Below are 26,424 nucleotides of genomic sequence, written 5' to 3'. Positions count from 1 at the left end.
AGAACCCAGAATATGACTCCAAAGCTTGTGTTTCTTCTCCCAACACCACACTATCTTGACAAAAGAAGTGTTGCTCTTGATGAAGAGGCCAGTGAGTCTTCAGACAGAAAGTCTGCCCTCATGCCCACTGCTATTGCTAGGACCCATTCATTTGCCCAGGAAGGCAATCAGGCAAGTCAAAGCCAATACCCTCTGCTGTCTTGAGACCCAACAACACAAGGGCAATTCGGGGCCCAAGGCCTCCCAGTGTGTGCCTTTGCTGCTGGGTTGGTGGCTTGGTGGTTTCAATGACTGAGTAATCACGAAGCAATCGGGTTGGGAGGAAACAGAGATTCATGGAACTTTGGGCTGAAGGGGACCTATGAGAACGAAGTCAAGTTCCTCATTGGATAAGTGAGGAAACTGACACCCAGAGGTCAGTCACTTGTTGAAAGTCACACAGCCAGGCAGGGGCCAGGTCTAGAGCAGAATCCACCATGCTCCAACTCCCAAGTTCAAATTGTGATTCTCACCACCATCCCAACCACTCTGATGTGGGTCAGCTTCACAGACCCTGAGAGACCCAGGTATGGACTTAAAATCTCTACTCACTTAGCTTAGGAAAAGCAGGGATGGTGGGCAAGAGAGTTCTGTTGTAGTCAGGAATGGAATTAGTCGGTTTGCTTCATGCAGAGTCATTAACCTAAGTTCTATGCATTGAGAAGCCAACGGGAAAAATCCCTCAGTCACCACCCCAGGAAGCCCAAGAGGCAGTGGTGGCCCACTTGACTCCCTGATGTGCCTAGGGAGGAGCTGACCTTCTCACTCTAGTTCAGGTTGGCCCCCAGCAATCCCTATGAGCCCTGTGACCTGCAGGGTCTCGAGTTCCACCCTCCCCCTCCAGCCCTGCCTGGCCAGAGCTCACCCCCACCCTTGCACTGACCCTGTTGAGAGCTCTCCTCCACACACTCAGCAGCACCCTATCCCACTTGTGCTTCCTTTGCTCCAACAGCTGATTCGTGCCCATTTTCGCGGCGCCACCGTGCATCCGTGTGTCACCCCTTGGGTATTTCTAGGTTGAGTGTGTCCACCCGCAAACTGCCCATTGCCTGAGGACAGAGTCTGTATGTCTGCTTCCACCTTGGCCCTGGCGGGGGTCAGCATGCAGCGGGCAGCGCCAGGCCACAGTGTGACTGGCTGTCCAACAGCTGTTGATGGTGCCAGGGACCCGTGAAAGGCCCCAGGCCACACACCCGGGGAAGCTGGGTAAGCCACCGACTGGATCCCCTGCCCAAAATAACATGGGGAGGGAGAGGAGCCTGATTGAGTCTCAGCTGTATGAGAGACACTTTACAAATGCTCTCTCCGCAATTCTTTGAGCTTTATACTTTTATTTCTCCCTTTACGGGTGGAAAAGCTAGATCACAAATGTTAAGTAACATGTCTAAATTCTTTCAATTAGAAACTAAGAGAGCTAGGTTCTCAGGACAGTTTTATCTGAGGCTAAGCCCATACTTGGCACTCTTTGCACAGCCGGCAAGCTCCTGGAAGACAGGGACGTTGTGGCTACATGCTTTTGTCCTGTTTGGCGTTGTGGCTTGTAGTCTCAATGTCTAGAACTGTACCAGGCTTACATACAGGAGACTTGCTATAACTATTTGCTGGACCAAGGAACAAAGGAATGAATGAAGACCATGCTGTCTCTCCCCGGCAGGACAGGAAAAGGACTTGTGAAGTCAGGTTCCTAGGCTTTATTTCCAGGAAACTTGGGCAACGATTTGTTCCTTCTCTCCAACCAGAAAAGTACCCAAAGAACCCAAAGTTCCTTCAAAGGCCACGTGGAGAATGGGTGGGTTTATTAGGCCTAGGATAGGACTGGGAGGGAGAGTATGGGCTGAACACAAAAGACAAGATCTTAAGGAAGTGGGGGAATTTAAAAGTGTTCTCGGTGCTCTGTGACCCACTGATTCTGAGGCCGCTCGGGCGGATCTGACCTCTGCCAACCCTGGGGGTTCCCTCATCCCACACTGGATTACCCCCACTGCCTTGCCTGAGCTGTACTGAAATTGGCCACCTTCCTATTAAGCAGAGAAACTAGCAGTACCACCACCCACTCCAGCCCCATCCGAACCCTCAAAAGATCCTGCCCCGGGCCCCAGGGCCAGCTGCTTTTCTCCACATTCCAGCCAAAAATAATATGAGAACGAAGCTGTTTGGTGGAGACTTAATCTAATCTTCATTGCTTCAGTTTTAAAATATCCTGCCTGGTTTAGGGTTTCTTATTACACACAGGGATGTGTTTTTAGTGAGATAGGTCTTAGCAGAAACGGCCTTCTTGTAATTAGAAACCCAGTCAGGCAGGGCCTGCGGTGAGGCATCCAAGCCAAACAGCAGATCCCCCTGAAGACAGCACGTTTGCAGCAGCGAGCTCTTCCTGAGCTGCCCGAGGGCTTGCTCCTCCCTGACTCCTGGGGGTTCTGGAAGGAGCGAAAGCTCCAGCTCTGGGAGAAGGACTGTGCCTTCCAAACTCGTGTGCATTTCCTTAGCAAAACTGTTGCTCCCTCTACCTCCACCCTGCGTCTCCCTGCTCTCACCCCCAATCAGAACGGAGACGACGATGTTGCTCAAGACCGCTGGAGGAGGATGTGTGGAGGAAAAAATTGCCCCAAGACGTCCCCACGGACGAGGGAGAATTAAAGGCAGGCATTCCGCTGGAGCCACGTCTCCAGTATCAAGGCTAGCATTGAAATATCAGGCATGAGAAGAGGAGGAGACTCAAAGTACGGATACACTTTTGTGTAAGTGCTGGGTGTAACTTCTTGGGCTTTCTGGCCCACAATCTGCTTTGATCTGCCAGCATGGAGACTGCTAAGTGAGGTTCAAGCTGCGGCTAGCTCCGGACCGGCGCCCATCCCCCCAGCTTGACCAGATGTCACACACCAGTCCAAGCTCAGGCCTCTTCTTTCCGCTGGCACAAAGGGAAGGGGCTGGATGTCCAATAAGTCAGATTCTGTGTTTTATCGGATGCTTGGAAGCTCTTCCAGGTAGCACCACCGGGGAGAAGCCCCGCTCGTTCCCCCAACTTAACTGCCCCTCCTGATGAAGTGCAGGTGGGCTTGGGGATCGCAGTGGGATTTTCAAATTCTAGGATATAAAGAAAAGCGGGCAATTGGCCCTTTCGCCCTCAGTCTCAGAACTCCTGAGAATTTCGGGGGAAAGGCTCTGGATCAGGCAGGGAAGGAAAACACAGGGAAGAATGTGACTGCTGCTCAGAAGCCCCTCTTCGTTTCCTTTATTATTTAGAGCACACCCACGGTGGGAGTCAGGGAGTCATTCGAGATTCGCCCCTCCTGGCCTAACAAGGGATTCCTGTGATACATTCCACTTTACAGATGAAGAAACCAAGATCCAGAAGCTAGGGGACCCGCAGGAGTCATGCAGCCAGACAGTAACAAAGCAGAAAACCGCCAACCCCCCCCCCCCCATTTTCGGCTTAAACACTAGCTCAGCATGCTGACCTGCCAACCTTGATTATCTCCTTCCTCCCTTTCCCACCAGGTATTAGATTTAATTAAATTAGCAGATCCCCATCGCAACAAGCCTGGCCATGCAGCCTGGCCAGAACCCAGCCAGGGCAGCTACTCCCTCTGAATTCTGCTTCTCAATATAATTCAATCTTCAAGAAGTCACAGATCGCATGTGAAGTGTTTTTATACAAAGCATGGTGTGTTGGCTAGAACCAAGGCTGCCGGTGGCTCACGATGATTTCATTTTCCGTATAACTTCCTCTGCTTTTCCTCCGTGGCATCGCTCCGCCCTCTCCACACTCCGATCTGCATCTTGTGTGATCCAGACACTTGGCTCCGCGTGCAATTGCATCACACGTTTATATATATCTTGCAGCATCGCAGTCCTTGTGCCACACAGCATCAGAAAAAGGAAAACTTATAACAGCATTTCTCACCTTCCCCGAACTAATTTAGAAAATGTGCTTTAAATTAAATAAATCAGGAACAAAAGTCTGAAATTGGAGATAGAATTTCGGGGGGGGGCACTATTAGCAAGGAAATCTTGCAATATGTTGGAATCCTATAAATTTTATAGGTTGTTTCTTTAATAAAAACAAATTCAATTGCTAACAACACAGTATTATTAAGCCGCTAACGTTTAAAAATCTAATTTGGCCTGCTCTGCGGCTGTTTATGTTGCATTCACCCAGGGTAAGGAAGTCAGGTTGATGGGTTTGGTTTGGTTTCTAAACCAGGCTAATGGAGCCCCCTTTAAAACCCAGCCTTTTGCTTTCTAGGCATGCCTTGGTCCCTAATGAGTTACAGTCCCAGGTTGAAGATGGACATGGCAGACAGAAATTTAACACACACTCTGGTGCACCCATAAACATCAAGGCCAAGGGAGAGGAGGTATGTTTCCAGTTAAGTTAAAACTCCATGAATTCAGGATTCTCCACTCACAAGACAGTAATTCTCCTTATTTCATCACTAACTTACTTCAAATGTGTTTATACAATTTATTGCTACTGAACTTCCAGGCAACTGGTGTAGAGTTAATGAAACCCAGCTTGGAGAAGCTTTGAGCTTTGAACAACTAACCACAGTTTAAATGGTTATGACATGCGGTCAAAGCCACAGCCCAGCCCCACTGCAGTTTCTGTGTTAGGACCTAGTCAAAAACCTTGTCCTCTCACCTTTTGTGCCAAAGAGATTGAAAAGGGGGAAAGCGCTGAAAAATAGCCTTCCATGTTTCTTCTCAAGGTTCCCAGCCTTTCTCCCTGACATTTTAACACATCTGTCTTACTAAATGCAAGGCAAAGCCCCTCCCCCCAGCCACAAGTAAATATTTTAGTTGCAGCTTGAATTGGCAGCCAGTTGAAATCCTGAAATCCAGTTGGAGTTTAATTGAACAGGGTCAGGCCTACATAAAGCGGTGCTGAGACAGGGTGTAAGGGGCACTTAAAGTCAGACTCAGTGGAAGTCCAAAAGGCAGTATCAGACGGCACAGGTGACCCTGGACTGGGAAAGAAGTAAACTCCTCTTTCTGAATTACTTGGACATTGATTTTTTATTACTCCCCATTGTCACATGGCGTCCTCCCCCAAGCTCTGTCCATGTGGGAACTCCAGGAGCCTACTTCTTTTTAAACAGACCCATTTTGGAAGAGTAAAGGGGAGGTACTGGCCTTGCCACCGCAGCACATAAAAGCCCCTTTTGAAAGCAGCACTTTCATTAACTTAAAGCAATCTACAGACTTAAAAGCATGGCGCAGTAAACTCCCAGAAAGGATCATAAAACAGCCAGTCTCAAGTTGGGTACCCTTCAGTGCAATTTGCACGAGGCCTTTTACTGTGAGCAGTGGCTGGGCCCATCTCCCTCCAGTAACCCCCTGCCCCTTATTCTGAGCAGCTTCTCTTTCTCTGGGCTTTCATGCCTTTCGAGCTCACAAAGGGGAGGCGGTGACTGGGGAGTCTCCGTGGGGTCATGGCTCCCTCCCGCCCTCCGGCTCCCGGCAGGAGAGCTCACGAATGCCGAGCCTGCAAAAAAACAGCCTTGGAGCTCCACCGCCTGCCGGGCAGTAGCGAGGGCCTGGGCCCCGGCGGCCACTCGTTGATCTAGCGTCTTCTGAGTCCCGGAAGCGCCGACTGGCTGCCTGAGCGAGGGGTGCGAGGGGCGCGGAAGGCTGGGACCATGCGCTCACGATTGCAAAAAGGAAATTTCAAATCTTCCTCTCGTACAGACCCTTACACACTTCGCTTCCCTAGTTGGCCAGAGGGATAACCTCCCTCTCGGGTTGGGACTTCTCTCCCACCAGCCGAGCTAGGCCTGAGCCATGAGGATAGAGTGCGGTTGCGGGGTGCAGCTCCAGTGGGAGACCACGAGTCCAGGGACAGGAGGCGCCCTTCCCTCTCTCTAAGGCTGTGAGGCCTCTGGAAGGCCGTAATGACAGGGTAGGAGAGAGGGCTAGGGGCTAGGGCTTTGCGTAATATAGCGTGTGTTTGAATACCATCATTTCCTCAGCTTTGGAGAAGGGAGGGTCGCCTAGATCTGCCTAAAATGTGAAGCTTTTGGCTTCCACCAGTTGGAGAGCACTCGAAATCCGAAAAGTCAACACGCTAGAGAAGTCCCGAGACAAGTGGGGGTGAGGGCAGAAGACCCAGAGCGCCCCCGTCTCCCAGGCTGAGCACCCAGGCCGCCTGGCTTATGGGCTCCCGGCCGCGCCGCGGGCGAAGGAAGCACAGGCAGCGCCTGCGGATCTAGAGCCGGCGGCTCCGACCAGGACGCTGGAGTTCGAGCCCTCCTTGCCCTCGGCCGCAGCCCGGACTCCCCGGGCGCGATGCGGCACCGCGCAGCTAGCGCCCCCTGAGCAGGCCTCGGTCCCTGCGGGCCACCCGTATCCGCCCGCCGCGCTGTGCCCGCAGCCCCCCAAGTGGCTTTCAGAGCCCGCAGAACCACCAAGGTCGGTTCTCGGATCCACTCCGAGTCCTGCGAGGCTGCCCTGTAGCTTCACCCAGACGTCTCTTCGATTTGTCCGCTTCCTGGAATCTTTCTCCTAGCACCGGGTCCAGCGCGCCTCAAGTCCTCTGCTCCAGATCCACTTTCGGGGAGAAGCAGCAGAAATTCGGGGCTTGTCTGCCATGGCTCGGATCAACTATTTTCATCGCCTGCCTAGATGTTTTTCCGCCCACGGAGCATGGGGAACCGCTCACGCGACCCTCCCCAAATTTCAATCCCAATAAAAAGCCGCGATCCCGTGGCAAAATACTAAAAACACCACCCGTTCCGCCGAGTCCAGCCTCAGAGGTAACCCCAGGCCCCCAGCTCCTATCTCCTGCCCCCTGCTCTGGCCAGGGGTGTAGATCCGATCCCTAAGCTACTCAGCAGCCCTTCAGTCCCGCTTCTGAAAACAGCCTGAATCCTACAACCCAAACTCGAGCGTGTCCCTAAAGCCCAGCCCTAATTCAGGGCTGCTGCACCACCACCAGCCAACCCCCCCACCCCGCCCCACTGCCATTCCTAGCCCGTGTCCCCACCGCTCAAGAACCCTGGGCTCTCTCGCCCAGAGCCCCCGGAAAAGACCTCCCGCTTCGCTCGTTTCTTCCTCGGGTTCGGGAGTCAGGAGAGTCCCGCTCGCCCAACCCGAAAGAAACGCAAACTTTGCGCGGCAGACTCGGGACTCTGCCCCATCCCCCCCAGCTCACGTCTCTTGGGCGCTTTCCGTCCCCCCTTTTACGTACTCGTGTCCTTGTTCTCGGGCCAGGAGGGCTCCCGATTCCCAAACCTCGCCTTGGGCCCCTACGCCTCCCCGACCTCGCCAAAGACTCCCAACAATCCGCGGAAAGCCAGTTACCCTACAAATCGCTTCTCCCGGGGCGAGGGTCTCTGAGCGTGGCCCATGGGAGCCCGGTTGCCCTAACTCAGAGCTTGAGTTCCGCTGTCCCCACCGATCCGCCTGCAAAATCCCACTCGCCCTGGCTCCCCAGGCCGGGCGGGACGCGGCCGCGGCTCCTCCGCTCGGGTCACCCGGACTGAGGCTGGGGCTGCCCCTGCTCGCAGCCGCCCATAAGGCAGCTCCAGGCCAGTGGCGCCGAGCAAGCGCCCGCCCAAAGGGCGCCCGAAGCCGGGAGCAGGCGAACGTAGAGCCGGCCCGCGGTTCCCCGCCTCGCCCGCGGAGCGCCCAGCCCCGAGCCTTCTGCAGCCGGGCTCCGGCCCGCGCGCCCGTCCCTACTCTCGGGCCCCCCGGCTCTAGCGGCGCACCGCTCCCCGCCCGCCCGCTACGGTGTCTCGGGCCCGCGGCCGTCCGAGTACGCAACCCCGCTCCTCACACCCGCGGACAATGCGCGCTCGGCCACGGGCCCGAGCGGGGCGAGGAGGCGGCGGCGGCGGCGGCTGGGCTGCGCGCGGGCCGGGCCGGGGCTCGGGCGGGCCGCGCGGCTCCGGCCGCCTCCTTCCCCGGCCTCGGCGCCACTCGCGCTGCTTCGCTCCGCGCTCTCCCGGCGCTTCCCCAGCTTCTCTCTGCACGCTCCCGCCGTCCCTCTCTGCTCCCTGCCTCCCTCCTCCCTGCTGCCTCCCTCTCTCTCCTCCCTGCTGCCTCCCTCTCTCCCTCTCTCCTCCTTGCCCTGTCGCAATGAATAATACTCTGGCTTGGGGACTGGAATAAAACACACGCGCTCTGAGGCAGCCGCCCGCAGCAGCAGCAGCCGCCGCCGCCGCCGCCGCGCCGCCGCCGCCTGCAAAAGCGTCTCTGACATGGAAATGAATGACAGCTTACCTGATGCCAATCTTCATCAGACTGACACCGGCGTGACAACACAGCCTATACTTCCCAGCACTGCTCGGGACGTCAGCGGCACAGGGACCCGCCCCCCGGAGCCCCCCCCCTCACACACCTCCCCTCGCCCCACTCCCCCTCTCTCCCCACCCCCCTCGCCCCCACCCACTCCCGGCCCGGCGCTTCCAAGTCGGAGCCGCAGCTGGAGTGTCTCCCTCTACTGGAGGCTTTTCTGAGACGTCGGCGCGGGCCCGCTCCTGCTGGCGGGAGGCAGAACCGCGCTGGAGAGGAAGCCGCGGACGGCGAGCCCGCCGCGGACGGCGGGACGCGGAGGACCCCCTCGGAACGGGGGACATCCACACCACCCCCACGCCACGTCCTCTCTGCACACCACCGAGGCCGACCGGCACCACCTCCTGGGCTCGGGGGATGGCGAGGAGGGGAAATTCCGTGCACCCCGAGAGAGCTCCCCCGAAATCATGAAACTTAAAGCTGGCGAGGAATCCTTCCCTCCACCACCACTCCTTCTCCCCCCCACCCCCACCCCATTCCTGCCTGATGGCCTCATTTTTATGATTGCATTTGAATAATTCTCATTACCCTGGCCCCAGAAAAGGTGCTCAGATGACACTCTGGTTAGTTATTCCTATTCTCAAGAGCTTTTTCTGCTGTGGGCTTCCTGGGGCGTTTGGCTCACCGAGGGGGAGACTGTAATGGGGTGGGGCAGCAGGAGAGATAAAAGGGTGTAGAGGCTTTGTCAGTAAATCACCTCTTTGCAAATGCCTGGCAAGCCTATTCTAAGCCACTGCTATTTTCATTTTAAAAAGTCCCAGAGTTCTGGGGGTCCGGTGGTGTAATATAAAGGGAACGACCAGCAGGGCTGTTTCAGCCTGGGCCTGCTAGGGTGGCTTCCTTCTACTTCAGGGAGGAAATTCACACGGGTGCCCTCTAAGAAGACCAGTGCAAGCTTGCATGGTCATACATGTGCTTTCTTTCATCCCGAAAATATTACAGTCCTACCAAGTGCCAGGCGTAGGCACCCAGCCACCTACAGATGCGGGCTTGCTTGCTTCCACAACTTAGCACATGGCCCTCGGCATAAAGGGAAAAGAGAACCCCTTCCCCCTTGACATTCGCTCCTTGCTCCCCATAGAGGAGCCGGTTAAGCCACAGTCAGGCAGCGATTGATCCTCTGACCCCAGAGCAGGCAGGGGGCCTGGATAAAGCCTAGACAAAGACACTGATGTGAGCAAGGAAAGCAGAAAGTGAAACCCAAGCAGGCCAGGTTTTCAGTAAAGAATCTGACCCAAGAAGTTGAAGGCTGCCCCTTCCCTCTTTGCAGGCCTCTGGGTCGCTCTTCATCTGGCTCCATCCCGAGCACGGATGAGAGCTAGTAGCATTCCATGGCTCCGAGGAGGCAGCTGAGACCTTTTCCACATCCTATCCCAGATACACTAGGTGCTCTTTGTCCAGATTTCCCCAGTACCCCCCAAATTCAACCACCAAAGTTGCTTGTGAAAGAAAGCCTTCACTGAGAGCCCTCTTTATAGATGGAGTTGAATGCTCTCACCTTCACGTGGAACCTCCAAAGACTTCACTAGGTGGATTTATGTCACCCCAGCCTCTGATCTGTGGTCAGAGACTCTGGCTGCTGACAGCATAATCGCTATTATATATTATACATTGTATAATAATATAATAATAATGAATGCACTTGCCCTTTTTATGTAGTACAGAAGCGGCCAGATTCTCCAACCCAGAGGCTGGAGGTCAGGCTGCCATAAACTCTCAGAGGGAAGCCCTCTTCGGATGCAGGAGGGGGAGGGGAGATCCCTTTGCCCCTGCCCAGGACCCCTGGAGGGAAGGTTTTTTCTCTTTCTCAGGGCTCCTAGTGAGTTGCTGTAACCTGCAGAGTCAGAGGGGAGAATCGGGCTGAATGCAAATACTTAACCCCATCAGAGAGGTGTCAGTGAGCCATAAATAGGACTGCAGGCAACAGCCATGCATCACTGAGTCACACTTGTCACACCCCTCATTTCCTGAAATCTAGTTCTGTGCCCAACTCTTTCTTGATACAGATCCATTGCCATGAGCTGTTAATTTTTGGAGTCTTTTAAAATACCGTGATTCCTACTAATGCCCTTTTGATGCCTTAAACTGTACATTGTAATTTAAAATAAATGTATCCTGCTTTCACTACATTTGTAATTTGCAAAAGCTTAAAAAATGATTACCTAAATGTAACCATCCTTCCCATAATCACTCGAAGTAAATGGCTGTCCTGCACACACTGGAAATTCAGCTGTGCGCCCAAGGTAAGGTTGAAGAACAGAAGCAAAGAAATTCAAGTCACAGTTCCTGTCCTCAAGGAGCTTTCTTTCTACTGAAGAAGGCAAAGCACCATTACATAAAACATTAAACGGTAATAATACAAGAATCCAACAGACGACCCGAGCTAGTGAATATTTACTGAACGCATGACTGAACAACACGTCAAATTCCAGGAATTCCATATCTAAATGTTGGCTCTGTCAGCAAGTCACGAAGGGACAGAGTGGAAATTAAGTCTGTAGAATGCACTTCGCATACTCTACAGTCTATCCACCATCATCCTTCTGAGGATAAAAGAGGATGGAGAGGGGCACACATGTCATGTAGTCACCTGCACATCAACATTGTGAGCAAACAGGAGTTCCTCCGAAACCCCGTCATCACTCTTAAATGTTGGGTGTCCCTACAGCTTGGTTCTGGGCCCTTTTCTCACTCTGTCCACAAATGATTTGTTTTTAGGATAAGCAATTCACACCAGCGCAGATTGTCCCCTCTGAGCTGCAGACATCTACAGTAAATGGCCTGAGTCCTGTCATTATCAGCCTGCGAATAAAATTTAAATTTGTCTGTATTAGTCTGCTCAGGCCACCATAACAAAGTTCCACAAGACAAATGGCCCGAACAACAGACGTTTATTTTCTCACCGTTCTGGAGACTGGAAGTCCAAGATCAAGGTGCTGCAAGGACTGGTTCCTGGTGACACTTCTCTTCCTGGCTTGCAGTGGCACCTTCTTGGTGTGTCCTTATATGGCCAGAGGGAGAAAGCGATTTCTGATGTCTTTCTCTTCTTTTAAGTGCACCATTCCTACTGGATTCGGGACCCCCTCTTATGACTTCATTTAACTTTCACTACCTCTTTAAAGCCCCTATCTCCAAATATAGTCACAGTGGGAGTTAGAGCTTCAACATGTGAATCTTGTTCTGAATGGGGGGTGCGGGGTGGGGGGGTACACAACTCAGTTCCACACACCTGTTCCCTCTATTCTCAAGTTAGTTGTTTTTGGTCAATCTTGATTGTGAGTTTTTTGAGGATGGGAACAATACCTATTTCATCTTAGAATCCTTAGAACCTTGATCTAGTGCTTAGTCACAAAAATATTAAAAAGGTACCTGTAAGTCGAATTGAATGGGACTTATTTCTCCATCACTGCCACAGCCCAGTTGAGTGACTTATCACCAGTCACCTGTTATATGAATATTTTGATGATTCCCTAATTGGGTCTAATGCTACCAATATCCCCGGTACTTCCTATACTCTAACACCAGATTGTTCCTCCTAAAACAAAGGTTTGATCACAACTTGGTATTCCCTCAAGAAACCATCGTCTATAAGATTTAGCTTAAAATGTTTATTGGACCTCATAATTAAAAGAAGGGACTTGAATGCCACATTCTTTTTTAAAAGATTTTTTTAAAAATTTTATTTATTTGAGGGTGCCTGGGTGGCTCAGTGGGTTAAGCCGCTGCCTTCGGCTCAGGTCATGATCTCAGGGTCCTGGGATCGAGTCCCGCATCGGGCTCTCTGCTCAGCAGGGAGCCTGCTTCCCTCTCTCTCTCTCTCTCTCTCTCTCTGCCTGCCTCTCTGTCTACTTGTGATTTCTCTCTGTCAAATAAATAAATAAATAAAATCTTTAAAAAAAAAAAATTTTATTTATTTGACAGACAGAGATCGCAAGTAGGCAGAGAGGCAGGCAGAGAAAAAGGGGGAAGCAGGCTCCCCACTAAGCAGAAAGCCCAGTGTGGGGCTCAATCCCAGGACACTGAGATCATGACCCAAGCTGAAGGCAGAAGCTTTAACCCACTGAGCCACCCAGGCACCCCAAATGCCACATTCTTTAGCACAGCATCCAAGTTCCACCTCCTTATCTGGCCCTGATCTACCTTCCAGGCTTATCTGTATCCCTTCCTTCACCTCCCCATCATCACCTTCAGTGGCTCCCAGTGTTAGCCCATGGACTTCCTGCATAAGAGCCTTTATGGAGCTGGGTTCCTGGTTTCAAATTCTTGGAGAAAGTTGATCTGGATAAGGGCCTAGGAATCTGTTTTAAAAGCTGCTGTATGAGGAGAATGAGAAGACAAGCAGCAGAACGGGGAAAAATATCTACAAAAGACACATCTGGGGGCGCCTGGGTGGCTCAGTGGGTTAAAGCCTCTGCCTTCGGCTCAGGTCATGATCCCAGGATCCTGGGATCGAGTCCCACATCGGGCTCTCAGCTCAGCAGGGAGCCTGCTTCCTCCTCTCTCTCTGCCTGACTCTGCCTACTTGTGATCTCTGTCAAATAAATAAATAAAATCTTAAAAAAAAAAAAGACACATCTGATAAAGGCCTGTTATTCAAAAAGATATAAAGAACTCATAAAATTCAACATTAAGTAAATGAACAACCCAATTTTAAAATGGGCAAAAGGTCTGAACAGACAACTCACCAAAGAAGATAGAGACAGCAAGTAAGCACGTAAAACAATTCTCTGCATCATTTGTCATTAGGGAACTGCAGAATAAAAGAATAAGGTATCACTAATGCCTATTAGAATGGCCAAAGTCCAAAACACCGACAACACCAAATGTTGGTGAGGACACGGAGCAGAACGAACTCTCATTCATTGCTGGTGGGAATACAAAATGATAGAGCTACTTTGGAAGACACTGCAGCAGTTTCTTACAAAACTTAACATACTCTTACCATATACAGCAATTCTACTCCTTGGTATTTACCCAAATGAATTTAAAACTTAAACCCACACAAAAACCTGCACACAGATGTTTCCTGCAGCTTTATTCATAATTACCAGATCTTGCAAACAACCAAAATGTCCTTCAGTAGGTGAGTGGATAACTAAACTATGGTATGTCCAGATAATGAGAATTATTCAGCACTAAAAAGTAATGAGCTACCAAGCCAGAAGAAGACATGGTGGGACCTTAAATGCATATCCCTCAGTGCAAGAAGTCAATCTGAAAAGGCTGTCTAATGTATGATTCCAACTATGTGACATTCCATAAAAAGCAAAACTACAGAGATGTAAAAGGATCAGTGGTTGCCGGGGTTGTGGGGCAGGGGAGGGGTGAAAAGGCAGAGCACAGAAGGTTTTTAGGGCAGCAAAGTACACTAGGATACCATAATGGTGGATACATGTCCTTATACATTTGTCCAAATCCACAGGATGTACAGCACCAGGACTGAATCTTCATGTAAACTATGGACTATGGGTAATGATGTGCGGATATAAGTTTGCTCTTTATAAAAAATATTCCACACTGGCAGGGGATGTTGGTACTGGGGGAGGCTGTGCATGGTACAAGGAAGGGGGCAGGAAGTACCTGGGAAATCTCTGTCCTTCTGCTCATTTTGCTGTGAACCAAAAATTGCTCTGAAAATACAAAGTTTATCGATTAAAAAGAAGAAAGCCCCACTGTAATGGAGAGCTCTGGACACTTCCATTCCAGCTAGCCCTGGTACTCATGGAGGCGGGGACCATCGGTGCCCTCTCTGCCCTCCCTGTGCCTGCTCACACTCTTTCCTCAGCCTTGACTTTTAATTCCCTCCTTCCCTACCCACCAAGATCTCATGGGCTGTTAAGACTTAAGCTGAGGGGCGCCTGGGTGGCTCAGTGGGTTGAGCCTCTGCCTTCGGCTCAGGTCATGATCTCGGGGTCCTGAGATCGAGCCCCGCATCGAGCTGTCTGCTCAGTGGGGAGCCTGCTTCCCCCTCTCTCTTTGCCTGCCTCTCTGCCTACTTGTGATCTTTCTCTCTGTCAAATAAATAAAATCTTTAAATAAAATAAAAATACAAATGCTTGGGTTTATCCCAGCATTTCTGATTTAAAAAAAAAAAAGAAAAAAAAAGACTTAAGCTGAAATACTACCTCTCTTCAGAAGGTCTTTGCCCCCCACCACTACCCCCAGGCAGAGAACACCAGCTTTTAGAGTCACATGGAACTGGCTGGAATCTTCACTCTGTCACAAGATAGCCAGGTATCTGGGAAGTCACGGACACCCTCCAAGCCTCAGCTTCTGCCTTTAAGAAATGAGGATGATAATAGTATCCAGCTCACGAGCCCATGGAGATTAGATAAAATAATGAAGGCAGAGCTCAGCACAGTCCCCGGCACATGGGAGGCCCTCTAACAAATGGAGCCATTAGATTTAATAGCCCTTACCCAGGCCTCGGCAGCACTTGCCTGCGCCTTTATTATAGTGCTTATTTAATTGGCCTGAGGAAGGGAGATATTGTTTACTGAGAATGCTGTGACAGGCTCTGAGGCCTGGAAACACAGATAATGGGAGCAAAAAAAGGGAGGAAGGGGGTGCTTACTCTTCTCCTAAGGCCTCCTTCCTGACCCTGAAACCAGGAGGGGCTGTGGTATTGGGGGGGGGGGGGTCGCGAGAGGGCCAAGTGAGGAAGAGTCTGTTCCTGATGAAATGCATCAAGGCACACCCCTTAGAGACAAGCCGAGGGGCCTGTATGATGAGAAAATGCATCTGCTAAAAGGTGGGGCTCCAGGATTCTGCTCTGAGCTGGAAGTTGGGATGTCTAGGCTCCTTGCCCATAGCTGATTCACTTTTTTGACCTGGAGACAGCCTTTCCACTCCCCCATTTCACTCCCACCCTCTAGAGTATGGGGGATGCAACCTGTCCTCTGGGCACATGATAGGCAATTAATTGGGTCGTGACTCTAACTGGCTTCTCTAATAGAGGAGCAATATAGCCTTTCAAAAAAAAAAAAAAATACAAACACCCAAATCCATCTTTCTCATGGTAGTGATGTACATACTGGAAGTTTCTTCAAGCACTGCCCCCCCACCCCACCCCCACACACTCACTTTTTCACCCTCTCTCTCAAGGGAGCTCCCCAGCTCCAACTCCAGATGAGAGGCTCTGTGGGAAGCAGGAAAGGAAAGAGAAGTGTTTTAAGCCATTCGGCAGCTCTTTTCAGTTTCTAGCAAGGGGTCCAGTACTAAAGCCACTGTGGTGACAAAAATGAGAAAGAGATTATTTAGACTATAAAATGCTATGATGATTTCTAAAAAGAACCACTTGTGGGAAATGGCATCCCAAGGGTTTGGCCACAGAAATTTGACAAAGTGAAGTACAAACCTGTGCCGCCCAACACACAGTAGCCACTAGCCACAAGTAGCTGCTAAGCACTTGAAATGCAGCGGGTCCGAATTGAGATGTGCCGCAAGTGTAATCATGGATTTAGAAGACTTAGTGTAAAAAAAAAAAAAAAAAGAAGAAAGAATGTAAAATATTTCATTAATAATTATTTTATATGTATCAGGTGTTGAGTTGATACTATTTTGGATACATTGAATTAAAATTAAGATAGGCTATTAAAAATCTTTTCACCTGTTTCTTTTACTTTTACTTTTTCTGTTTCTTTTAATGGGGCTGCCAAAAAATTTTAAATTACTATGTGACTTGCATTCTATTGTTATTGAAGCTTCTCCTCTGGGCTTCCTTTTTTGTCTTGGTATAGACTATGTTTGGATGCTGTGGTCTTGACCATTTATCACAGATCACTCTGGCTCACCAGCTCTTCAATCTACTCTGCTTCCCAGCAGCACCACACAGGAGCTGCTGAGGGGTGATAGAGTGGGGGGAGACCAGCAGGACACCCAGTGCCTCCTCCCTCAGACTGTGGAAGGTTCTAGGGCCACCTTTCCTCCACCCGCAGGGTTCTGTGGCCTTTTGAAATGTTTGTTTTCTCCAAAACTAAGAGGTCTTCCCCTTGAACACTTCTACTGCCTCATCCCCCATCTCCTCAGCCACCTCGTCACACGCACAGTTGTCATCTCCTGCCATCACCGCGCTCACCCTCGGCTCTGTTCCCGTTCTTACCACCTCGCCATCACCTCCTTTCGCAGAACTGCCCTGCCTCCTTCTGCTCATACTCTGCACCATCTCCTCCCCATCTCCAGGGATAAACCCTACCCGCATATGTGGCCTCTGATGCTGCCTCCAACCTCTAAGCCTCCCTGAGCTGGGGATTCTGCAAGGCCACGCTCCCAACTTCATTCTGGCAGCCAGACTTACAGCAGCACGACTGCAGGGCTCGGAGAGCTGAGAACAACCCTGGAAAGGGGGGAGGCCACACTGCCTGCAGAAGCCGGTCCTGTCTTACCACACTGCAGGGGGAGGGTGAGAAAGAGTGACCAAATGAAGGAAGAAGATAACCCAATGCAACCAGCATGGGGAGCATGGTTTGCTTAGCCAGAAGAACAAAACAAAGTGCCAACAATAGGGCGCCTGGGTGGCTCAGTGGGTTAAGCCGCTGCCTTCGGCTCAGGTCATGATCTCAGGGTCCTGGGATCGAGTCCCGCATCGGGCTCTCTGCTCAGCAGGGAGCCTGCTTCCCTCTCTCTCTCTCTGCCTGCCTCTCCATCTACTTGTGATTTCTCTCTGTCAAATAAATAAATAAAATCTTTAAAAAAAAAAAAAAAAAAAAAAAAAAAAAAAAGTGCCAACAATAATAGCAGCTGATATGTATTGATTTGTCCAGTGCCAGACTCCAAGTTGAGTGCTCACGAGGCACTGCCGAATCACATTCCCATGGTGTCCACATGAGGCTGAGATAAGGGGAGGAACTTGTCACCAAGTAACAAGTGTGCGGACTCAGGCAGGCTGCCTCCAGGACCCACGCTCAGAACCAGTATGCTGCCCTGCTTCTTCATAAACATCGACGTTCACACTCTCCTGCACATGTTCCCTCTCCGGCTCACTCATTCAGCATGTGTACACTGATAGCCTCTTGAAATGTACCAGCTCGTGGACTCCCGTCCAGCGACTAGGCTGGCCAGGCACCTGCTAGGTCCTTGGGCTAGAGAGAGGAGTAAAGCAAAAATCCCTGAACTCAGAGATCTCAGGTTTGCAAGGGAGATGCAGGAAAGCCGAACTCTGTCTTCAGATCACCTGTTCTACAGGCAGACACACTGAGACCGGGCAGGAGTGGGAAGGATAAGGTGAAGCTCAAATCTCTCCTGCCTTTAATGGGGCAAGTAAGAGTCAGCTTGCATTGTCTAACCAAACCAGGGTTCGTCATCCAGCTCCACCCTTCCCTGGTGATTTTGCAAACACACTGTGTCACTTCTTGGCCACAGGTCCTCTCGACAGACTCAGCACGCCTTCTTCTGCCTGCGTCCCCATTGGCTGTGATCACAATGCACAGCGGGAACGTCAACACTCAAGTCAAAACTCATCCATTGCAGAAACTTGGCTTAATTCAGGACACTCAAGTCCTGCTGAATCTGTGGGCTCCCATCTCCACTATAGTAGTATGCACCTGAATACTGCTTTGTACATTTGTACATGTTCTTAGACTTCAAATATTTATGCATTAGCTCCCCAACCAGATTTGGAAATCTTAAATGCAAGGACTATTTTTTTTTTTTTTTTTAGTATCTTACCTTCCCAATTTCTAAGCATTTGTAGCCACCTCAGCCTATGTGGATTGCCTAATAAATGCTGATGGCTTGATCTCTTGTGCTCAGACGTAACTATGTGTGTCTGTGTGCACGTGTGTATCTGTCTGTCTGTCTAAACTGGTATGTAGAGCAGGAGTGTTTGTGTGTACAAGAATCATAAAAGTATGTGTGAGTGAATTCTCCAGCGACTGCAGTCATGGAAGCTTAGGCACAGAGCAGCACAATCCGTCAATTTCCAGACGTTATCTCTCATGATAATTTCCTGCCAAATCTTTGAGTTGCAATTAAGAAAGTAGATAATTTGAAACATTTTCCTCCGCATGTTGAGATGGATTATAATCCTAATTTGATAAAGACTCTTAATGACTCATTAGCCACCCTTGGCTTCTCCTCAGGTCATCCCACTTCCCAGGCGCGGGGAGGCAGCAATGCTCAGGCCATTACGTGTTATTGCTTCAGCAGCTCTAAAACCAAAAGATACAACAAAGCCACTACAGCGTACCACAGTACCACAGCCCTTGAATTCTCTTTTCTTCAACCCCTAGATTTGGGTGTTGGATTTTCTTTTCCTGGTTCTGAACAAAGACTCTAATTTCCTGATAACCAAAATGCTCTCCCTGGTGTCTTTGCACACTGCCCAAGGTGGCACATATAAGGCGTTGGAGGCTTCCCTGTGCATAGTGGCAGAGGGAGACCCTGATCTCAAACCTCTGGCCCCTACCCCCACCATGATTTGTTTCCTAGGAAGTGATCCCCAAGACCAAAGGGTAGGGTTCCTGGGAACAAGGACTATTTCAAGTTGTTTACAGATGATAACCACATAATAATCCCCTTTCTGCCCTGGCTGACCAGGGATCAGAAAGCACAGAAGACAGGGGCACCTGGGGGATTCAGTCGGTTAAATGTCTGCCTTCAGCTCAGATCATGATCCCAGGGTCCTGGGATCAAGCCCTCGCATCGGGCTCCCTGCTCAGTGGGGAGCCTGCGTCTCCCTCTCCCTCCGTCTTTCCTCCTGCTTATGCACTCTCTCTCTCTGTGTGTCAAATAAAGAAATAAAAGGAAAAAAAAAAAAACACAGAAGGTCTTTGGGGAGGTTACCCCACCCATTCATTTCCTTCTCCCTTGGCAGAGAGGCACCTCTTCCAGCCCCAGGCGTAAATAATCAAATTCTTCACAGATTCATGGCTTCCCTTGGATCACCCACTGTGGAATTCAAGAACCCTGACTCTCAGAAAGTTCTTACTCATCTGTGGACTCACATGGACATGTGTGCAGCATACACGGACACACGCTCACCACAGATGTCCCCGTAGGATGCACAGCCACACATCCAGACAAGCACAGAGATGTGGGTGGACGTGTGCAATAGGCCCTGGATGCTGAGAGCTGGTAGGTGGGTAAGGAGGAGAGGAAGGCTTAGTCAAGCAGCAAGCCTATCTTTCTTGCATGCCTACTACATGCCAGGCACCATGCCAGGTGCTGGGGCACCATGTGGCACAAAGAGAATGGAGAAGCTGGGGAGGCTCAAACCTAGTCCAACCAGTGGTTGCTGCACTTGGAGTTGCAGGAGGTGAGTGGGGGTGGCACCCGTAGTCCCTGTCAGACTTCTGAGCTCAAATTCCCTTCCCATTCCTCCCCCATGTGTGTTCTTACCCTGACCCGCTCTGCTCTATCCCTGATGTCTACAGGGTAGGCTTGGGTGAGATAAAAAGCCTTCACTCGCCCACCCCACTCCCGCCTTACACATTCAATCAGTGTGACAAATGCTCTCTGGGCAGGACCCCTGAGGCTGTCTTCGCTGCCACCCACCCCTTCTTCCTTCCCAATGAGTCCGGGGAGATCTGAGCAGAGGGGTGATGGATAGCTCTGTCTTATTGTTCCAGACTCCGAATCCAACAGGGGCCTGGGAGAGCTGTATAAATCAGAGCCTGGGCTGGGCGCTCACCAGCACGAGGGCTCAACCAGAGGAATGGAAGGCGAGGGACCATAAAACTGTCTGTGGGCTGAGTCGTTTCGTTTCGAGTCAGGGCCAGGGAGAGAAAATGTTTGGTTCTTGGGAGACAGACTCATTTGAAGAGGATGAATAAGCTGGTAGAGGTCTGAATATCTGCATGCTCAGATAGAAGGAAGCTGAGGGAGGCTGGTCCCATGGGAGGGTAATGGACGAGTTGTCTGTCCCTCAACTCTGGTGTCCACTCATTCCCAGAATCTAAGAGGGGTGGGGTTTGCTCATGTCCCAAACTTTGACAAGGCTTAGAAAAATTAGTCTCTAGTGAAGAGAGAAGATTTTTGTCCCAGATGGCTGATAAACTGTAATTTCCCCTTCTTTGAGAAAGGAACAGCTGGGGGTTAAAAAAAAAAAAAAAAAAAAAGACAATGCTGGGCATTAGCTCTAACTGTGATCAAACCAGGATCAGACAGAGGCAGGAGCCATTCCCATTTCATTGACTGAAACTTGTATGGGGCAGCTAGTGTGTGTGTCGGGCACTGTGCTAGGTGACGGGGGCACAGAATCACGTGGCCCTGCTCTAAAGGAGCTCTCAGTGTAGCAGGAAAGACAGAGAAGCAGTCTGTATCCATTGTCACAGCACCTGTGACAAATTGCTGCATCTCTTTGCCTGCCATTCTCCCCTCATTAGACTGGAAGCTCCTTGAAAAGAGAAAGGGAAGAAGGAGCCCATCTGAGTGCCAATGCCAGGTTCCCGTTGGGCACTTTCCAGTCATTGCACAACCACCATAACATTTCATGGTTTATTTTATTATCCTCATTTTACGGATAAGAAGATTGAGGCTCAGAAAGGTTAATTCACTTGCCCAAGGCCGGAGGTAGTATGTGGGAGAGCTGGGACTCAACTCAAGCTGGTGCATCCCCACACACGGCTCACAGGGTCTTGCTCATATTGTGCCTTCAGCACCTGAAGCAGGAACTCAGGAAGCTGTTGACTCCGTATAGGAGGGAGGGGCACGGCGCCGTGTGTGACTGATGCTGGGTGGGTGGGTCAGAAAGACTTCGCAAGGGAAGGGATTCCTGAACAGTTTAAAAGAACAAAATAGAATTTGCCAAGGTGACAAGAGATTAAAGTCAACATAGGTGGAAACAACATGTGCAAAATGATGTGGAGACACGAAATGGCGTCTCATGTGCTGGTCATCTCCTCAAGAGCTCCCTGCCTCACCCATGAGCTCCTTAACCCTTCCTGCTCCAGGCAACAAGAGGTCAGCAGAGACCCAACGGGACGCCTGTACTATGCAGTGCAGTATGTTTCTTTGGCTGGTATTGTTATCTTTCCTGGGACTAGATTATAAGATCTGGGGAGGATCCAGTCTGCTCTACTCATAAGATAATTCCATTAGCTAGAATGGTGCCTGACTAATTTTGGAATCAGTGACAGAAGTGGACCAGGAAAAGGGGGTGTTCTCTACATCTCTGCCTTCCCATGAGACTGGTAAAACTGGGCCAGACTAGGAGTCCCTCCTATTTGGGGTCAAGGAACACCATGTTAAGTCCAGATGGGCACAGAGATAAAACCAAAGGAGGTAAGGCCCAGGGTCCTTGAGGAGCTGGCAAATGCCAGCCCTACATTCTCTGTCGTCTCTTCTTCTTCCTCTCTAGTTCAGGAGCCAAAACTAGGATGTGGGCTCAGAGAAAGTGGCCACAGAACTGACCTTGGACCTGCCCCCAATCTTCAGCTTATGCTAATAGGATGAGTCTCTGTGAGGCAGAAGCCTGAGGAACACTAATATTTAATTTAAGGGATAACACAAAGGAGAGGAGCCTACAAGGGAAACTGAGGAGAGCCCAGGGAACTGTGAGACCCAAAATGATACCCAGTTACCTACTCATCTTCTATAGCTTAGTGGCTATCACCCCCACAGAAGTCTGTGGATTACCAGTCCAACTTCTAGAAATAATAAAGGTATTAACTAAGCACAAGAATGAAAGAGGAAAAAAAAAAAAGAATGCAAATGAAACAAAGAAAAGAAAAGAAAAGAAAACAAAATAAAACAAAACAGTGGGTTAAATCTACTCTGGAGAGCCCCCAAATGTTCAGCCCTCAGAGGCACTAAGTCCCATGGCCCTGAGGGCAGATACCTGGCTGGACAGGGGCTACTGGTAGGAAGTCTGTTTAAAAAAAGAATCCCCACTCTCCCCACCCAGCCTGTCAGCCATATTCTTCTGTCCTCCTTCTCTGGAGGAACTGAGTAAGAACAATATTGGACATGGGAACATCAAGTATGGTGGAGGGTGAATGAAGTAAGGGAAGATCTGCATGCTGAACTGTGCGACTGTTAGTCCTCTCTGGCCTTGCTGGAGACTCCCCGTCACCGATGACCAATAGATTGGAAGATTCTTCTTTGAAGAACTGAACAACACAAGTGAGAACTTCAGTTACTGATATTTGAAGTTCCCTCAATAAAAAGACTCACTTTCTACCGAGTCACTCATGTGAAGCCATTTACACGACAAATTTCCAAAATCAACTTTCAGTGTCTCTTCATTAAATATAAATAAGCAGTCAAGAATCAGTAGATACTTAAAAAAAAAAAAAAAAAGACTCAAACTTGATAAAGGAAGTCCAGCTTGTGGCTTCTTAAGATGTAAGATCAGAAAATAATTTGGAGCCAAAGTTCTGGCTGAAATAAAGGATGCATTTTTCAGTGAGTGTCTGCATATACCCTTTGGAGACGTGACATGGTAGTGGGTAGTCAATAGGCTTCAAAGATTGAGAAATCTGATCTTGACCTACAGTTATGGACATTACAGCAATTCTCAAACATCCTATTTCGGGTTTGAGCATGCTGGTCTCTCCAATTAGAACAAACAAACCTCCCAAGTCCCTAACAAGGTGAACTGCTCTTCAACCTTTAAAACTCTTCTAAGCTATCACCTCTTCTCAAAAGTCCTTCCTGATGTCTACTCTCAGAAGTGTTACTTCTTTCCTCTTTTGGCCTACTTCTGAGTCATCTGTGTCTGCATCCAGCTAAGCATCCAAAACCCTGTGATTCAGTTGGAAATAAGCTGTTTCTCCAGCTACTCTGTGGTCCTCTCTCCAGTCAGCAGCTTATGCGAGTTATGCTGCAGGATGAACAACAAAATCTCAGTCACTCATCACACAAAGGTTTATCTCTCATCATGTTATATGTTAGCTGTGGCTCTGGCCCCACTTCATGTCTTCTCTTCTCTTTATGTGGGTCTTATTCTGGACGTGCCATTCTCCTGGCAGACAGAAAAGAGAAAAATGTGTGTGGGACCACAAAATGTTCTCAAAAGTGACATTATCACTCCTGCTTCATTTTTGTTGGCCAAGTAAGTCACATGATGAAATGTGATGTCAATGGCAAAGATACGCATAATCCTGTCACAGGGAGAGGCAGCAAATAATTGGGAGCCATAATACCATCTGCTACAATCTCCTTGTCGGGGTCCACATCCTACTTCTGTATCCTGGACCTTTCTTCCTATCCTAGACGATGCTTGGCGCCAAGCAGGATTCAGGGCATCTTCATTGACTTAAACTGAACTGCCAGATAACAACTTAGCCTAATATACAACCCGAGAATAGAAAGGGATTTGGAAAGGGCCTAAAAAGCCAAAAAAGGGCTTAACGTAGAGCTGGGAGAGTATCACCAATAAGCTCAGGGTACGCACAACAGCACCAAGCTTGGAACCAAGAGACTCGGGTGTCAGTTCAGACTCTGAAAGTCATTACACCTCTCTGGGCTCATCTTGAAAATGAAGGAGATGAAGTAGAGGATCTCTAGGGTCTTTTCCAGTTCCACCTTTCAGGAGTCTGTCATAGAACACTTCAGCCTGGGTCCCTGAGCACCTGCTGGCCAATCTGCCGACTTCTAGTGGTTACAGTAGTCACTTCTACAACTGAGAAGAAAAGAAGCCCCAAAGTCATATTCCATGCTAAAATGAATTTCTAAACACTGAAAATTCAATGATGACAATAAGAGAAAATAAAACTATACTTCAAAAACGAATGTGTTTTCAACAAAAATGTTAAGCGGCAAATGTTTTCTTTAAAACAAACCATTTTCTGTTTTGAGCACATTGTTCTAGACAGACGGATATCCATTACACGAAAGCTACTTATCACGACATTGCAGAGGGGTGATTACACATCTGAATGTACCCACACTGAGTTCTGGTTCACAAATGGAAAACATCATATAAGGAGAAACTGTCTTGCACATAGGGAAAGTTTGATGTTTGTTGAATGAATAAATATGCACTTTGGTTGGACTTCTTGGGCACTGAAGCTATCATTACTAATCCAATATAGCCTTATTCCTCTGTATCTGGAGCTGGTCTTATTTTTTTAAAGCTTTTTGGGGAAAAAAAAGTTAATCTAAAAAGGGTTGAGATATCCTGCAGCTAATGGATTGATGTGCCAAGAGAATTATTTAACAGATGCTGGGTCCTAAGCCCTGTGTTCTCAACAGCAGAAAGCAAATGTTGTGATGACCCTGTTTGATTAGAGAAACTTGTACTCTTAAGTTTCCACCCAGAAATCGGGGATGTCAAGTCAGGTATCCACCAACACCAGATAATAACCGTATGTACATATCATTTACTGAATGCCAGGACTCTTCTGAGACTTATAACTGTCACAGCAATCATAGGAAATGAGTTCTGTTATTATCACCATTTTCCTGATAGGAGAATCAAGGTCCAGAAGTCTTAATCAACCTGTGCAGGGTCACACACTGAGTGGCAGGGTTAGGCTTTGAACTCAGGCAATCAGGCCCGAGTCTGTTCTAAAGTCCCCTCTACATTATATTGCCTGAGGGGGCAGCATGCTACCAGGTGAGTTGGATTCATTTTTGTCTATAGATGTAGCCTGGAACCATTAGCATATCGTCACCCCCTCATCCATATAGACCCTTCCCATCCGTCCCCATTCCAGCCTGGGAGCCTGTGGCTTCCACCTTCTGATCGTGGGTGCCATAAAGAAAGTGAATATGACTGGCTCCTTCAGTGATCCTTACCCACCTCCAAGATTCTGGACTCCATGCCTCCTTGCCTGGATGAATATAAGGAAAGGTGACCTCTCCCTTGTACAGCGAGGTCTAGTTTCCAGTGGTCTGTGCCCTGCACTCAGCACGCCAGGCTTGTTCCTGTAAAAAGCAATCAATACTGTCCCATCCCACATCCTCACCCTTTCCTGCTCCTCGGTCTATAACTGCTATTGATTACATCAGAGCTGGGAAGCAAATGCCAAAATATATCAATCAATCACTGAGGTGCCAAAGAGACTTTATTAAAACCATTACACCTTCTTCTGTTTTCCTGCCCACCCCAGGTTCCTCAGCCCAGTGGCCATTTCTTTTGGAAGGGTTCCAAGAACTTTGCAGACATGATCTGATGGCTGGTGGAATTTCCTGTATTTGGGGAAAATTTAGACCCAGAGAAGGAGCAAGAACAAGTCCCATGGTGAGAAGATGGAAACCAGGTGTGTGAAAATATGTGCATGTGTCTGTGCAGTATATATATATATATGAAAATGTGCACGTACATATGTTTGTTTAAAGAAAAACCTAGAACTTAGTCACATTTCAGAAACATTTTGTAATTATCGCTGAAATTTTTACAAATCAATTCCTTCTGGTCGCTTAATGTCCTTCACTAAGTGGTTTAATTGTGAAATCTCACTTTATAATTGGGTTCATTTTAATGCAGAAAGAGGTAGATTTGCATAAGCAAATGACAAACAGTTAAAAAAATCCATTACCAGAGAAGCAGGAATCCGAAGAGCCACACACCCTGGGTTGTCCGTTTAGAATCAAAACCTGTGGTAAGGAAATCCCTGGCCAAACCCAGACCAAGTTCTGCTGCCACTGACCAGACTGAGGGGAAGGAGCAAAGGCATTTCAAATACTCTGACGTATAACCGGGACAAGAGGAAGCCTGCCAGTGTGAAAGGGAATTTCTGTTTGCCAACGAAAGACCTCTTCTTTGAAACTCCAGGCAAGGATTTAAAAAGAATCAACAGTTTTATAAAGCTTTTTGATAATTCTTTTTCCAGGTGAAAAGAGTACTGGAGAGTAGTAGGACTGTGGAGAATCTGACTTCTAGTCCTCATTCTGCCACTAACTAGCAGAGATCCTCCAGCTGAGGTCTCAACTAGACCAAAGCTGAATGTCTGTGTTTCTCTCTCTCTTCCTTCCTTTCTTTCTTTCCTTTTTTTTTTTTTTAGATTTAATTTATTTTTTTGAGAGACAACACAAGGGGGTGGAGGGGCAGAGAAAGAGGAGAAACAGACTCTCCACTGAACAGGGAGCCCAATGCAGGACTCCATCTCAGGACCTTGGGAACATGACCTGATCTGAAGGCAGACGCTTAACCAGCTGAGCCACCCAGGCACCCCTAAACGCCTATGCTTCTAAAGCTCCGACTGTCAT

General features: G+C 49.1%; 1 protein-coding gene across 4 annotated transcripts in view; it reads right to left on the bottom strand.

Moving 5' to 3' along the window:
• The window catches only part of PKNOX2 (PBX/knotted 1 homeobox 2), a 259,719-nt gene extending 251,355 nt beyond the window's left edge, over nt 1–8,364 (bottom strand). For 2 of the 4 annotated variants that reach the window (XM_032359674.1, XM_032359677.1), the window contains exon 1: nt 8,260–8,363. The gene's annotated coding sequence lies outside the window, so the exon portion shown is untranslated. Of the gene's footprint in view, nt 1–8,259 lie in introns of all 4 variants that reach the window. The other 2 variants (XM_032359678.1, XM_032359675.1) reach the window with 2 other exon arrangements.
• Nucleotides 8,365–26,424: the final 18,060 nt, after the last annotated feature.

Source organism: Mustela erminea, chromosome 9 (assembly GCF_009829155.1).
Source record: "Mustela erminea isolate mMusErm1 chromosome 9, mMusErm1.Pri, whole genome shotgun sequence".
NCBI classification, from domain to species: Eukaryota; Metazoa; Chordata; class Mammalia; order Carnivora; family Mustelidae; genus Mustela; species Mustela erminea.
This window is presented reverse-complemented; position numbering and strand designations above follow the sequence as displayed.